Here is a 15,580-nt window from a genome sequence, read left to right on the forward strand (position 1 = left end):
AAAGCAAATCTGTAAATTCTGTCGCTAGAATGCTGATATTTTCAGGATAAGATGTCCTTGGCAGATTTATTAAACGCATTGAGTATCAATTGTCTAGCTTTTATAGTTTCAGATTTATTGACAGTCAAAACTTCTAGTCTGTAATTCTAGGGTACTTCCCGAAGTCCTAGAAGACTGAAATTTGGTGTGTACACTAGAAATTGCATACAAACTACAGGAAAATTAAGAAATTCAAAATTTTCCCCCTCCACTCCCACGTATGGGGGAATCAAATTATTTGTAAAGTCTATCGCTAGAATGCTGATATTTTCAGGATAATATGTCCTTGACAGACTTATCAAACGTACCAAGTATCAATTGTTTACCTGTTATGGTTTCAGATTTATTGCCATTCAAAACCCCTCTAGTCAAAAGTTCTAAAGTAGGTACTTCCCTAAGTCTTAGAAGACTGAAATTTGGTATGTAGGCTAGGGATTTCATTCAAACAACAGGAAAATAAACTTTTCCCAGTCTGTACATTTAAAAAATGTGTTTCCTGAAGTCCTAAAAGACTGAAATTTGATATATCTGCTTTAAAATTGAGTTGCAAGATTCCACCCAAACAAACATAGTTACATACATTGCAAGTGAAATAAAAGCTTTTAAAAAAAGAGGTAACGATAGAGAGCGGGCCATGAAAATGATGTAGGTACCTACAAAAAATAGATCCAAAAAAAAAATCTAGGGCACCTGACAAAAAGAAATGAAATCCCACCAAAAACATTTCATGTAAAAAGGTTGCCAAGACTCACAAGTTCATAATGCTTTCACTGTTAAAAAGTTATGAGATCTCTAGTAGAGCCAAGCCTCTAGCTGAGCTTAGAATTAATTGCGCTGCCCATGGGACCTATCCCAAGTCCAAAGTATATAGCTCTTAAATGCTCTTGAGTATATCACATTTATAACAATAAAGAACAAATAACTCTACTTACAAGATCTGATTTTACAAACCCTAAATCTTGGTTAAAAAAGTACGGCTTGGCCGTTTAATGTTATGTTATGTCATGTAATAGTTTCACGAACATTAAACGGCCAAGCCGTCCTTTTTTAACCAAGAAGGGTTTGTAGAATCAGAGCTTGTAAGTAGAGTTACTTGTTCTTTATTGTTATAAATGTGATATACTCAAGAGCATTTAAGAGCTATATACTTTGGACTTGGGATAGGTCCCATGGGCAGCGCAATTAATTCTAAGCTCAGCTAGAGGCTTGGCTCTACTAGAGATCTCATAACTTTTTAACAGTGAAAGCATTATGAACTTGTGAGTCTTGGCAACCTTTTTACATGAAATGTTTTTGGTGGGATCATCTTTATCAGACAAGTTTTATTTATTTATTCGGATACAAGTTAGCCCTTGACTGCCATCACACCTGGTGGTAAGTGATGATGCAGTCTAAGATGGACGAAAAGAGTACCATTTATAGATACATGTAGTTTAAGGATAAAACCCGAGACTTTGCTTCGTTATAGGCTTCGTCATAATCAACCCACTCGGATTACTATTGAGCCTGGGTATCCTCTCAGAACAAGAAGGTTACGGCAATAGTCCACCCCACTGGCCAAGTGTGGATTGGAAGGTTTCACACACCTTTGAGAACATTATGGAGAACTCCCGGATATGCAGCATCCTCACGATGTTTTCCTACACCGTTAAATCCACGGTTACTTGGAGGAAAACAAAAGATTTTCTACCCAAGTTATCCACGGAATCTTACACACGCATCAGTAAAACCAATAAGAGACCAAAGTGAAGGAATTGTTTTGGAACAGTAACCAATTTGATCCGTGTGTCCTTTTTTAATGGGGAATTCTTTTACCTCGGCGTCGCAAACTTTGGCAAGCAGTTCAAAGGGACTACAAATGACAAACGACTACTTACATAGCTGAGAATGTGACTGACATACGAATTCTTGAGTGATTTCGGTGACCACTATAATTGGGTTTTGCTTTGCTTTCTACAAGACTTTTTTGGACCTTTGATTCGTATTTACACCTAGAAAGCCTGTAGGTAACTGTTCGTTATAGCCTAGTGGTTAAGACGTGCTCCTATTCAGGTGGCCGGGGGTTCGATCCCGAGCACGCACATCTAACTTTTCAGAGTAATGTGCGTTTTCAGAGTAGTTAAATATCACTTGTTTTAACGATGACGGAAAACATCGTGAGGAAACCTGCATGCCTAAGAGTTCTCCGATTTTAATTTAGTTCTTTTTGTTTGAAAGGTGGCTTGATCGAGTGTGTTCTTAGTTATAATCCAAAAAAATCGGTTCAGCCGTTTGAAAGTTATCAGCTCTTTTCTAGTTACTGTAACCTTCACTTGTGGGGGGTGTTATAAATTTTTAATTTACACTTGTAGCTTTCTGAAGCTTTAATCGAGACCTCTCACTTTTGACCTTTATCAACACTCACGTACAAAAAAGTAGGTATACTGTAAAATATACAAAGAAACCGGGGTAATTCCAATTGTAAGCAGATCAGAAATTTTCAAGTCCATAAAATGTATTTTTGTTTTCAATTGTGCACATTGATCAGTATAATAGATAAATTATATTTGTAAAATAAGATTAAGAATGTAGTACCTATCGACTCAACCATACAAATTGGATTCGTCAGAGAATCGAAAAATATTTTTATTACATTTAAGTAGAAATTTAAAGAGGCCGAACCACAAAACTTTGGTTTTACACAAATTAAAATTAATGATCGATTTGTGACGGGTCCATTAAGCAGGCCCGAAACTTTTAAAACCCTTTTAATCCATAGAGCCCAAAATCTCTTATAAAGGCTTTTAGACCTTTTCAAATAGCCAAAGACGAAAAGAAACGTTTTAAGTTAGTCAATTATACTCTCACTTTGTTTACGTTTTCAGTTTTTTCATAATTTGGTTTTTTTTGTGTTATTTACGTAAGACTAGGGACCCGCCCCGGTTTTGAACGGGTATAACTTACTAATGAAGAAAATGTGAAGTGTGTTGAGATTTTAATTTATTATAAAAACACCATTCGAGTTTCTGACTTTTTCAGGAGGACCAACAGTCAATGAAAAAATAAGTTGATCATTATAAAGTAAACAGTTTTGGGGTTAAAATATTTTCTAGATGCTGTCAAACTCTTTATTGGGGTTGAAATTCGGACGAACATTAATTATAACTTCACCATTTGGAACACAGGTTTCAATCAAAAGGTTAAATTAAAGAGCTTCGTTAAGCCTGGATGGGGCCTTAAATGTATGGAAAGTAGGCATTTTAATTTTGACTTGTCCCTGGTGGTTTGTATGAAAAGTAGAATTTCTAGTCTTTCTTTCTTGTGGAGGTCTACATTATAGAAGGAACATATACCCACACAGAATTTGGCCTAAAGGTCACAAAGTTATTTTTATAGTGTTAGCTTAGGTGTTACAATAAAGCTTACAAAAAGATTACAAAACCAAAAATTAAACACAAAATATTTTGTCAGTTAGTCACTTTATTCTTTTTATATTATGCACTAATAAAAAAAATCAACAGCTTTATTTTATTAGCACCTAGGTAATACAATCATTTCCTAACCCTAATAACAATTACAATAAAACTTTGTACAATGTCAATAAACGTCGGTCTAAAGTACCCAAGTACTTAGTAACGAAGTTATGAGCCAATAAAGTACATGTTCAAATCCCCAAAATGGTACGCAGAGAGCGGACAATTATCGTCCTCCCTGAAATTCCATTTCTTATCCTCTTTCATTAACAACAACAATGTGTTACGGTCAAATGACCAGGTACCCTGTGGGGCTAGCATAACTGTTAGAGGGTTACCATAAAATATGATGAAATGTAGATATATCCTTATTAAAGTCACAGTTTTTGATGCGAGACTGCATTAATAAAATTAGCAAATTAACAAAAAATCCATCGCAAGTACAAAAGCTATGATATACGCTTATTGATACGAAAACTTATTGGTATGAATGCACATTTAAACCTTTTAAAATCATTTTTAATAATGATTCATTTCTTTAGTATAGTCATTTTTCTTGCCTTGTTCCCTCACAACTAGATATTGTTGCTTCGTCTAAACTCGCGAACAAAAATAATAATTTGAAACTTGCAAACAATAATAATAATAATAATTTGAGTCGCTTACAATAGTTTTCCTTGAAATAACTGACCCAAATCATTTGTTGTGCGTTTGGTTTACCTGCAGTTAGTTGATATTTTTTTCATGTTTTAATTGTTTTTCATATTTCTCATTCCTTTAATATGTACAGTCAGAGGCCGGTAAGTCGTTTAGCACCTTAATGGTGATATTCGCGTGGCACGGTTATGCACATGCGTTAGGTGTGTGTGCAACGAGTTTTTGATGCAATATGTTCGCGGAATTGTTACTCGAATTCTGAAGCTGACCGAACCTAAAGCGGCTCCCTGGGATTCGTTTGATATCTTGATGACCTAGTGGAAGGTCTACCAACACTTCACTTTCCGTCGCAAGGTCGCCATATCTTGGGATCAATGTGTATCGGTTCTTCGCATTAGAAAACCAGAACTACTTAAATTCTGGACAAATCCATATAAATCCAAACGCCAGCTGACCCTATCCGAATTCTCCAGCAGTTAATTCAAGTTGTTTTATTGCATCTAAGGGTGGAAAGAATCGTTATAGCGCGATTTGCATGTCCCGTGAGTGGCCTTTAGGGTGGTGCTGTCTTTATGGCGGTGACAAATGGCACGCTCGAGCTTTGCGACCTCTTAATGAATGGGGAAGGTCGCTATTCGATGGCCACTCCATACGTTTCAGTCCACTGCGGAAATACAATAATAAGCCAATTAAAATCACCTGGGTATGGTAAAATGTTTGGATATTATTGGGATTATTCTCTTATCTTCACCATCTAATTACTAATACTTGCTATAGAATTTACAATTTGATATTTAGTGCTTAACTATTATGTGTCCAGCTGTGTATGAAATCACATCACACTAATATTATAAAGGCGAAATTTGTGTGTATGTGTGTGTGTATGTTTGTTACTCCTTCACGCAAAAACCACTGGACGGATTTGGCTGAAATTCAAAATGGAGATAGATAATATCCTGGATTAGCACATAGGCTACTTTTTATCCCGGAAAATCAAAAAGTTCCCCCGGGATTTCGAAAAATCTAAATCCACGCGGACGAAGTCGCGGGCGTCAGCTAGTACGAAAATATGAATATGAATGAATGTATGTATGTTTTCAGTTTTTCTTAGTTTGAGCCAAGTTTTACTTGACTGGTATTGTTTTTAATTTATGGACTAGCGCTTGGCTGCAATCAGACCTGATAGCAAGTGATGATGCAGCCTAAGATGAAGCGCGCTTGCCTAGAAGATGCCTATTCACTCTTGACCTTAAGGTACCCATATTAAAAGTGGAGGGGAAAACTGATGCTGGAAGGGCATTCCATATCCTAGCGGTTTGAATTAGAAACGAGGAAGCAGATCGCTGCGTACGTAGGGAATCTTAGGAAAACTATAGAATCAGAGATAACTAAATTGGTAGACACATTCCACAATTTCACACTGAGTAAGTAATTTTACGTTGAACAGGGGAGCCATGCCCCATTATATCAGGCTGAAACACGTAACATGTCCAAAGTGGCTCAGCCATTAAACTGGCACGTATCACTGCACAATATGTCCAAGTGTTGGGAATAACTTGCCTATCGCGCTCCACCTTAAGATATGGGGATTGGTTCAAGTCACAAACTTACCAATCTTAGGGTTATACGACTTTGAACAACTCTCTAACGTTGATAGTTAACATCAAAACGGCCAAAAATTTTGGCTCCCTAGCGTACTTGGTAAGTGCTGTGGTCTAATTACCACTAGAAAGCAATAGAACGCAATATGTAGAAGTTACACAGGGTGATGGGAAGAAACAGAGTTCCTCTGTTGCAAATGTAAACAGAGGTGTCCCTCAAGGATCGATCTTAGGCCCACTTTTATTTATTCTGTATAGTGCCGATATTGTTAAAAATATAAAGAATTGTAAGTTTCATACATATGCGGATGATTTGCAGGTGTATATCTCGTTCGAACCGAGTGAGTACCAAATGGCAGTTCAGAGGGTCAATGAAGACCTTCAACGAATAGCAGATTGGTCAGATAAAAACTCACTGGTTCTTAATCCTAGCAAATCGAAACTTTTATTTTTTGGATCTAGGGCGCAATTAAATAAGATTAAATTTGAATCAGCTAGCGTATGTTTGAAGGGTAATAGTTTAGAGCGTGTATTTGAAGCCCGAAACCTGGGTTTAACTATGGACTCAGATTTAAGGTTTGAGAAACACGTAGCTATGGTGGTACGCAACTGTTTTTATCGGTTAAAAGTTCTATATAAGATTCGTAAGTACATCAGTCAAGAGGTTCGTACTCGCCTAGTTGAAAGTCTAGTTCTATCGAAACTGAACTATGCTGATGCAGTCTACGGGCCTCGACTATTAGCCAGGACAAGCAAACTCATCCAAAGGGTCCAGAATGCGTGTGCCCGTTTTTGTTTTAGTATCCCCCCTAGAACTCATGTGACACCATTTTTGAATAAGCACGGATTACTAAAGATGAAATCGAGGAGGAAGGTGCATCTCGCAACCTTACTCTTTGATGTATTCAAAAATGGTAAGCCACTATACATTTTTGAGAAATTAGTAAGAGCACATGAAGATAGGGATAATTTTAGAAGCACACGCGAAATCCTCAGTGTCCCCCGCCATTGCACTGCTGCTTTTAGGGGTAGCTTCAAGTACGCCGCAACCCGTTGCTGGAATAATATTCCTCCACCAATCCGGAATTCTCGTAGCAAAGCTAATTTTGTGTACAAATTGAAAAAGTTTATATTATTCAAGCAAATTGAGTTCGAAAATATTGCGGCTGAAACATCCATTATCTAGATTACTATTTTCTGCATACTTATTTATTCATGTATATTACATATATTATATTTCTATTATATAATATATAAGATTATAACTGTTTATTTATATATATGTATATATATACTTATATTATTAATTATTATTATTTATATATATTACATATATATATTTATGTGTATACACGCATACTACATATATTGTGGTTAAAGTTATTTTAAATTAAATTATTCTTTTAATTTACTCACTGTTGTGACTGTGGCGTCACCCGGGTCACAGCTGAAAATCAGCGTCCTGCATATGATGCAGGACATAATGCTGAGCTGTACACCCATTTGGGGTGGTGTCACAGATGAAAATGTATATTTGTATACTTTGTTTTTATCTGTGACACCAACAACAAATAAATACATTTTCTTTCTTTCTTTCTTTCTAATTAGTGGGAGGTCCCGGGTTCGATTCCCGGCAGCAATTTGGAATTTAATAATTTTTAAATTTTTGGTCTGGTCTGGTGGGAGGCTTCGGCCTTGGCTAGTTACCACCCTACTGACAAAGCCATACCGCCAAGCGATTACGCATTCCGGTACGATACCGTGTAGAAACCAAAGCAATGTGGGTTTAATGAAAAGTGCCATACCCCTTCTAGGTTAACCCGAATAGACTGCATCATCACTTACCGCCCGGTGAGATTACGGTCAAGGGCTAACTTGTGTCTGAATAAAAAATAAATTCGAATGTTTGAATGTGGGAATACTTATCTACATATATGGGAACCGTCATTTAGTCCCCAACAATTTACTACCGGTTCGGAATTTTATCCACCCATATAGAGGGTTAAAGTTAACGGTATACAAACACACTAGTAAACAAAAGGTCCAAGTCCCAGCCGTTAATTAACCCTTAACTTGACGTTTTCACATCGCGCGGGGTTCGTGTCACACAGGACATCTTGGGGTCTCCCAGACCGCAAACTAGGCGCCTCGGTATTTATTGCTGCAATAACCCTATTAATTCACTCCGACTACAACTCTGCTTTGGGGCATTTTCGACCGCTTCGCGTGTTATCTTGTTAAACAATTTACTTTGTAACTATGCGTAAGGCTTTCAAATTTTATTTTTATGTATATTTGTAAAGCTCTTAGTTTTTACCCCCGACCCAAAAAGAGGGGTGTTATAAGTTTGACGTGTGTATCTGTGTATCTGTGTATCTGTCTGTAGCATCGTAGCGCCTAAACGAATGAACCGATTTTAATTTAGTTTTTTTTGTTTGAAAGGTGGCTTGATCGAAAGTGTTCTTAGCTATCATACAAGAAAATCGGTTCAGCCGTTTGAAAGTTATCAGCTTTTTAATTACTGTATGTAACCTTCACTTGTCGGGGGTGTTATAATTTTTTAATTTACACTTGTATTATAATTTTATATGTATAAAGGAATGTAATGCGGATTGGCAGACTTCACACTCCTTTGATAACATGGAGAACTCTCAGGCATGCAGGTTTTCTCACGATATTTTCCTTCACCGTTATAGCAAGGGGTATTTAATTGTTTTAAAAACGCAAATAACTCCAAGAAGTTAGAGATGCGTGCCCGGGATCGAACGCCCGACCGCCCGCAAAGAAGGCGACGTCTTAACCACTTAGCTATCACTGCTTCAGAAATGAAATAGGTAACAGCAATTAAATCGAATCGAAAAAAAACGTGTATTAGAAAATAAATGTAAAGTGCTTTTGTAATTGAGAACTTTTTATTTACGTATGTTTTATTCGTCCTTTCATATCGTTGAGTGTATACCCAATTAGGCTTGAGCCTTTGATTAGAGGAAAGATTCGGCCCACTCGAGTTTTAATGAATGAAATGATATTTCCACTAGAAGTGAGGTCACTTTTAATTCTTTAGGGGTTTTTTTTTATCAATTACTTGTGCGTATTTAACATACATAATAGAATTAGCACATGGTTAATTTAATAATTTTAATTAGGGGTGGGGGAGGAGGAGGAGAGGGGGGAGGGGGGGATGGGTCAGGATTCGATTCCGGGCACGCACCTGTAACTTTTCGGAGCTATGTACGTTTTAAGCAATTAAATATCACTTGCTTATCGGTTAAGGAAAACATCGTGAAGAAACGTACATGCCTGAGAATTTTGAATAGTGTCAAAGGTGTGAGTCTAACAATCCGCACTTAGCCAGCGTGGTGGACAGTATATAAAACCCTTCTTCTGCTAAGAGGAGATCCGTGCTCAGTAGCCAGCCACGCATGGGATGAGATGATGATGATGATTCACAAAATATACAAACGTAATTCAAAATCACTGAGGGGTCTCTCCGTCACTTGCTCCATATAAACGTAGTTCCAATTTCATTTGAATATTAAGCAATCAAAGTCAATGAAATTTTGCAGACATATTCTAGAAACTAATATCTATGCCTGTGGTTTTCCAGATTTCTGTTAAAATATTCGGTTTCAAAGTTACGCGGTCTTAAAAATTCACATACAAATCTTTGAGCCCCTGTAATTTTAAAACTATGTACATATTTTTAGAAAAATCTAAAACACCACAGACTAAGATATTAGTTTCTATAATATGTCTGCAAAATTTCATGGACTTTGGTTTCTTAATATTCAAATGAAATTGGAACTACGATTGTATGGAGTAAGTGACGGAGAGAGCCCTGTTAACTCTAGAATCTAAAGCAATAGGGATGATGCTTACTAGTTAATCAGTGATTTTTTATCAAACGCCAAAACGCTTGCTTATAGTAAGCGAGCTTGTATGAAATACCTACATAGATGTGACGTCATAAACGTTTGACTTTTTTTTAGTTAAATCGATAATTTGAAATGGTTAGCAAATTAATAAAACTAACAGAGGACGTTGATTTTTGGAAGACCCTCTATTTAATCATTACTAAGAAATAATTTGATTTCAACATAGGCATTATCCCAATATGGATGATGACTACTAGTCAAATCAGAGACTTTTTATCAAACGTCAAAACACTCGCTTAGTAAGCGAGCTTGTATGAAATTCACAAGTGTGACGTCATAATATTTGACGTAATTTGTCGTACTTTTTTTGTTCAAACGATTATTTAAAATGGTTAGCAAACTTAAAACTAGCATCCAATGTGCATTTTACGAATTTTGGTAGACACTTTATTTAATAATTACTAAAAAATAATTTGATTTAAACATAGGCACTATCCCAATTGGCGGCACTCTGTCTAGATACTATTAAAGACAGCAAATACCTACCATTACTCTACAATCCATTACTATATTTACAATTCCGTGGCGGAAAATCATATAAAATAGAGTCGGTAAACAAGAGAGCATGCCCGCACGTGGCCTGGCATTAAATACGCAAGCCTTACCAGCGACCCACATACGACGTATTAACCTAAAACAAAATGCCACCCCCGCCCGCCTAATAATGCCCCTTCAATTGGTTTCAACCTGCCCAATAGACGAAAAACCGCCCAAGTGCGACTCAGACTCGCGCACCGAGGGTTCCGTACTCGAGTAATTTTTCCGACATTTTGCTCGATAAATCACAAAACTGTTATGCATAAAAATAAATAAAATCTGTTTTAGAATGTACATGCAAAATCCCTTTCATATTATGATACCCCGCTTGGTATTAAAGTTACTTTCTAAATTGAAACACATTTTAATTTATTTTAATGATGTACCTAACTACAAATTCACGGTTTTCGGATCTATTCCTTTACTTGTGTTACCTACCTACCTACCAAATTTCATGATTCTAGGTCAACAGGAAGTACTCTATAGCTTTTCTTGACAGACACGACGGATGGACGGACAGACAGACAGACAGACAACAAAGTGACCCTATAAGGCTTCCGTTTTACCTTTTGAGGTATGGAACCCTAAAAAAAGTTAAATAACTGTCAAATAACTTTGATGGCTTTCATTTAGTGATTTTCATTGAGTAAGCGAATCACCCCGCTGAAAAGGGGTTTAACTTACATCTACCCATTCTGTTATACTGTTTCCGTATTCCGCGTTCAGTGTTTAAACCGAACGTAGTGAGACTTTCAAAACAATATTTGCATGGCAACATTGAACAAGCGGAGCAGCTGTTGTATAAAATGAAAAGCCGCATTGCAACAAACGAGCAAACCACAACTAAAACGTCCTTTTATTAAGTAAAGTGCCAAGTGAACGAAACAAACAGCCGAAGTGGCGTCGAAGTTTCATTTCGACGCTTTAATTTCAAACCTTTGACGCTGAATGTGGCCTTTATTGCGTTTGTAATACAGACGTTAGTGACGTTACATCAACGTTTTTCAGTTGCCGTTTTAATCTGATGGTTAAGGCTTGGACACACAGAAAGCGGGACGTCAGGGCGTCTCACAGAACGCATGTAGCTACGCTTTGTAAGGGCACAGTACTTAATAAACTAAAACGTCCTTTTATTAAGTAAACCGCCAAGTGAACGAAACAAACAGCCGAAGTGGCGTCGAAGTTTCATTTCGACGCTTTAATTTCAAACCTTTGACGCTGAATGTGGCCTTTATTGCGTTTGTAATACAGACGTTAGTGACGTTACATCAACGTTTTTCAGTTGCAGTTTTAATCTGATGGTTAAGGGTCGGACACACAGAAAGCGGGACGTCAGGGCGTCTCACAGCACGTATGTAGGTACGCTTTGTAAGGGCACAGTACTTAATAAACTAAAACGTCCTTTTATAAAGTAAACCGCCAAGAGAACGAAACAAACAGCCGAAGTGGCGTCGAAGTTTCATTTCACGCTTTTATTTTAAATCTGACGCTGAATGTGGCCTTTATTGCGTTTATAATAAAGACTTAAGAGACGTTACATCAACGTTTTTCAGCTGCAGTTTTAATCTGATGGAGAAGGCTTGGCCACATCGAAAGCGGAACGTCAGGGCGTCTCACAGAACGCATGTAGCTACGCTTTGTAAGGGCACATTACTTAATAAACCAACACGTCCTTTTATTAAGTAAAGCACCAAGTGAACTAAAAAACAGCCGAAGTGGCGTCGAAGTTTCATTTCGACGTTTTAATTTCAAACCTTTGACGCTGAATGTGGCCTTTATTGCGTTTGTAATACAGACGTAAGTGACGTTACATCAACGTTTTTCAGTTACCGTTTTAATCTGATGGTTAAGGCTTGGACACATCGAAAGCGGAACGTCAGGGCGTCACGCAGAAGACGCACAAGGCATGTTCGCTTTGTAAGGCCAAAGTACTTTATAAACTAAAACGAGCGCTAGATGAACGAAACATACAGCCGAAGTGACGTCGAAATTTCATTTCACGCTTTAATTTTAAATCTGACGCTGAATGTGGCCTTTATTGCGTTTATAATAAAGACGTAAGTGACGTTACATCAACGTTTTTCAGTTGCCGTTTTAATCTGATGGTTAAGGCTTGGCCACATCGAAAGCGGAACGTCAGGGCGTCACGCAGAAGACGCACAAGGCATGTTCGCTTTGTAAGGCCAAAGTACTTTATAAACTAAAACGAGCGCTAGATGAACGAAACACAGCCGAAGTGGCGTCGAAATTCTATTTCGATGCTTTAATTTCAAACCTTTGACGCTGAATGTGGCCTTTATTGCGTTTGTAATACAGACGTAAGTGACGTTACATCAACGTTTTTCAGTTGCCGTTTTAATCTGATGGTTAAGGCTTGGCCACATCGAAAGCGGAACGTCAGGGCGTCACGCAGAAGACATGTCCGCTTTGTAAGGTCACAGTTCTTTATAAACTAAAACGAGCGCTAGATGAACGAAACATACAGCCGAAGTGACGTCGAAATTTCATTTCACGCTTTAATTTTAAATCTGACGCTGAATGTGGCCTTTATTGCGTTTATAATAAAGACGTAAGTGACGTTACATCAACGTTTTTCAGTTGCCGTTTTAATCTGATGGTTAAGGCTTGGCCACATCGAAAGCGGAACGTCAGGGCGTCACGCAGAAGACGCACAAGGCATGTTCGCTTTGTAAGGCCAAAGTACTTTATAAACTAAAACGAGCGCTAGATGAACGAAACACAGCCGAAGTGGCGTCGAAATTCTATTTCGATGCTTTAATTTCAAACCTTTGACGCTGAATGTGGCCTTTATTGCGTTTGTAATACAGACGTAAGTGACGTTACATCAACGTTTTTCAGTTGCAGTTTTAATCTGATGGTTAAGGTTTGGACACACAGTAAGCGGGACGTCAGGGCGTCTAACAGAACGCATGTAGGTACGCTTTGTAAGGGCACAGTACTTAATAAACTAAAACGTCCTTTTATTAAGTAAAGTGCCAAGTGAACGAAACAATCAGCCGAAGTGGCGTCGAAGTTTCATTTCGACGTTTTAATTTCAAACCTTTGACGCTGAATGTGGCCTTTATTGCGTTTGTAATACAGACGTAAGTGACGTTACATCAACGTTTTTCAGTTGCAGTTTTAATCTGATGGTTAAGGTTTGGACACACAGTAAGCGGGACGTCAGGGCGTCTAACAGAACGCATGTAGGTACGCTTTGTAAGGGCACAGTACTTAATAACCTAAAACGTCCTTTTATTAAGTAAACCGCCAAGAGAACGAAACAAACAGCCGAAGTGGCGTCGAAGTTTCATTTCACGCTTTAATTTTAAATCTGACGCTGAATGTGGCCTTTATTGCGTTTATAATAAAGACGTAAGAGACGTTACATCAACGTTTTCAGTTGCAGTTTTAATCTGATGTCTAAGGCTCGGACATACAGAAAGCGGGACGTCAGGTAGCCATATAGTACACGCATGTAAATGATGTGCGACTTGTAAGCCCTGAACTGTACTCAAACTCCAGTCAGGAAAGTGCTGCTGTCCTTGGCAGCCAAGTATTGGCCAGGAAATTGAAAAATTGGCAGCGATCATAATGTGTGCTCAATTGCAACAAAAATACAATATAATAATTTATTTATTCACAACAATATCTGGTTTTGAACGTGGCTCTGCTTTGTGTTAAAAGTTCCAGGAGCTGTGATGATCACGACAACATCGAGTGGTGTTTGACCAAGCCTTTATGCGGCAAGGCGTGGTAGGATACAGCCAGCGCCTGTTTTGGAAGAGGTCAGGCAGGATATTACAAAGCCGCAGCGTCAGGCGCATTCGGAGCTGAGAGCTAAATGAGAAATAGTGGGATAGTCGCCTTTTTGCTTTGGCTTTTTGATATCGGTTTATGTGTCATTGGACATTTTTGCTTTTTAGTAAACCAGTGGCAAACCGAGCCGCAAGAGGGATTTCGTTTGCAATATACTTAATATCAGAACCGGACCGTGATTATAGTCTGATATTTTTTAGGTACTTTTATAGATAACTTTTAAGCCAACCTGATCTTTAAGATGTACCTATAGTTTCGATGTTGCCAAGCGCACGTGCGAAAGAGCAACTGCCGAGTTTCTTGCCGGTTCTTCTCGGTAGGAAGGGCATTCATAACCAGTGGTAAATTAACTTGACAATTCAAAAGCACTCGTTAAAGTTAATTTGTATAAAAAAAACCATTTCTATTTTTATTTCTGTGACTATTTTTTGTATGTAATTATTATTATTTTCTAAACCTATCGAGCGGAAATGTTTTGAGATTAAAATCTTTGACTTTAAATCGTGCAAATTCAGATCTGCTCTAACGTTATATTGTTTCAATGCTCTGTCAACGTTGCTCCTCACTCCTCACCAACGTAAACCAACCATCAAACAACAACCAAAATAACCACCAATGTAAAATCTCATATTAACCTTACAATAGCCAGAAAGGTCATCCAACTCACTCCAGCGTGAAAAAATAGAATACTAATTAAAAAGCCTTTCTCCTTTTTATCACAAATAAAAACAAACGCATTCAACCGTTGCACTTTCTACAAAAAAGCCGTTTAACCGCATTAATACTCCCTACCGACAAGAAATCTAGGAAGCTAAGTCTGGATAGGAACTACTGGATACTTATGTTCACGTAGAGCTCGCGGACGCGGGCGCATAGGCGGATGCGATTATTTTTCTATTTACGTGTACCTGCTATACAGGGTGTAACCAGAACACGAGTAAAAACGAAGACATGTGATAGTACTGATGATTGCTGATAAGATACCAAAAAGAAACTAAAACTACAAGATAAGGCAAATGGTTATTGGAATTGGATTGTGTTAAGGTAGTATAATAGACCTCACTGATTTGTCAACTTGTGAAGTTGTCACAATATATTGCAAATAAAACATCTGACTGACGCTAGAGGTCAACGAATGTTCCGTAAATAGGTCACTCGAAGTCAATGCCGCGTCGTAGGTGGGGCATTGACCCCAGCTTTGCACGCTAAACAATACAAGTTTGAAAAATATTAAATCACTAAAACTACAAGATAAGGCGAATGGTTATAATTGGCATTGGATTGTGATAAGGTAGTATAGTAATAACGCTAAGTATTTGCTAGCGTTGTGGTTACATCCTGTATAAGCAGTTACACACTGATAATATGATTTTGTATAGCGTGCAAAACTCGGGTCAATGCTCAGCCTACGACGTGGCATTGACTTCGAGTGACGTATTTACGGAACGTTCGTTGACCTCTAGCGTCAGTCAGATGTTTTATTTGCAATATATTGTGAACTTTTAAAAAATACAGGACGTTTTAAACTATTTTTTTTCGT

General features: G+C 37.8%; 1 protein-coding gene across 12 annotated transcripts in view; it reads left to right on the forward strand.

Moving 5' to 3' along the window:
- Positions 1–15,580, forward strand: part of LOC123865889 (teneurin-m) — a 614,472-nt gene that overhangs the window by 426,382 nt on the left and 172,510 nt on the right. The gene's annotated exons all lie outside the window — the stretch shown is intronic.

The sequence above is a fragment of the Maniola jurtina genome, chromosome 6 (genome assembly GCF_905333055.1).
Source record: "Maniola jurtina chromosome 6, ilManJurt1.1, whole genome shotgun sequence".
Lineage (NCBI taxonomy): Eukaryota > Metazoa > Arthropoda > Insecta > Lepidoptera > Nymphalidae > Maniola > Maniola jurtina.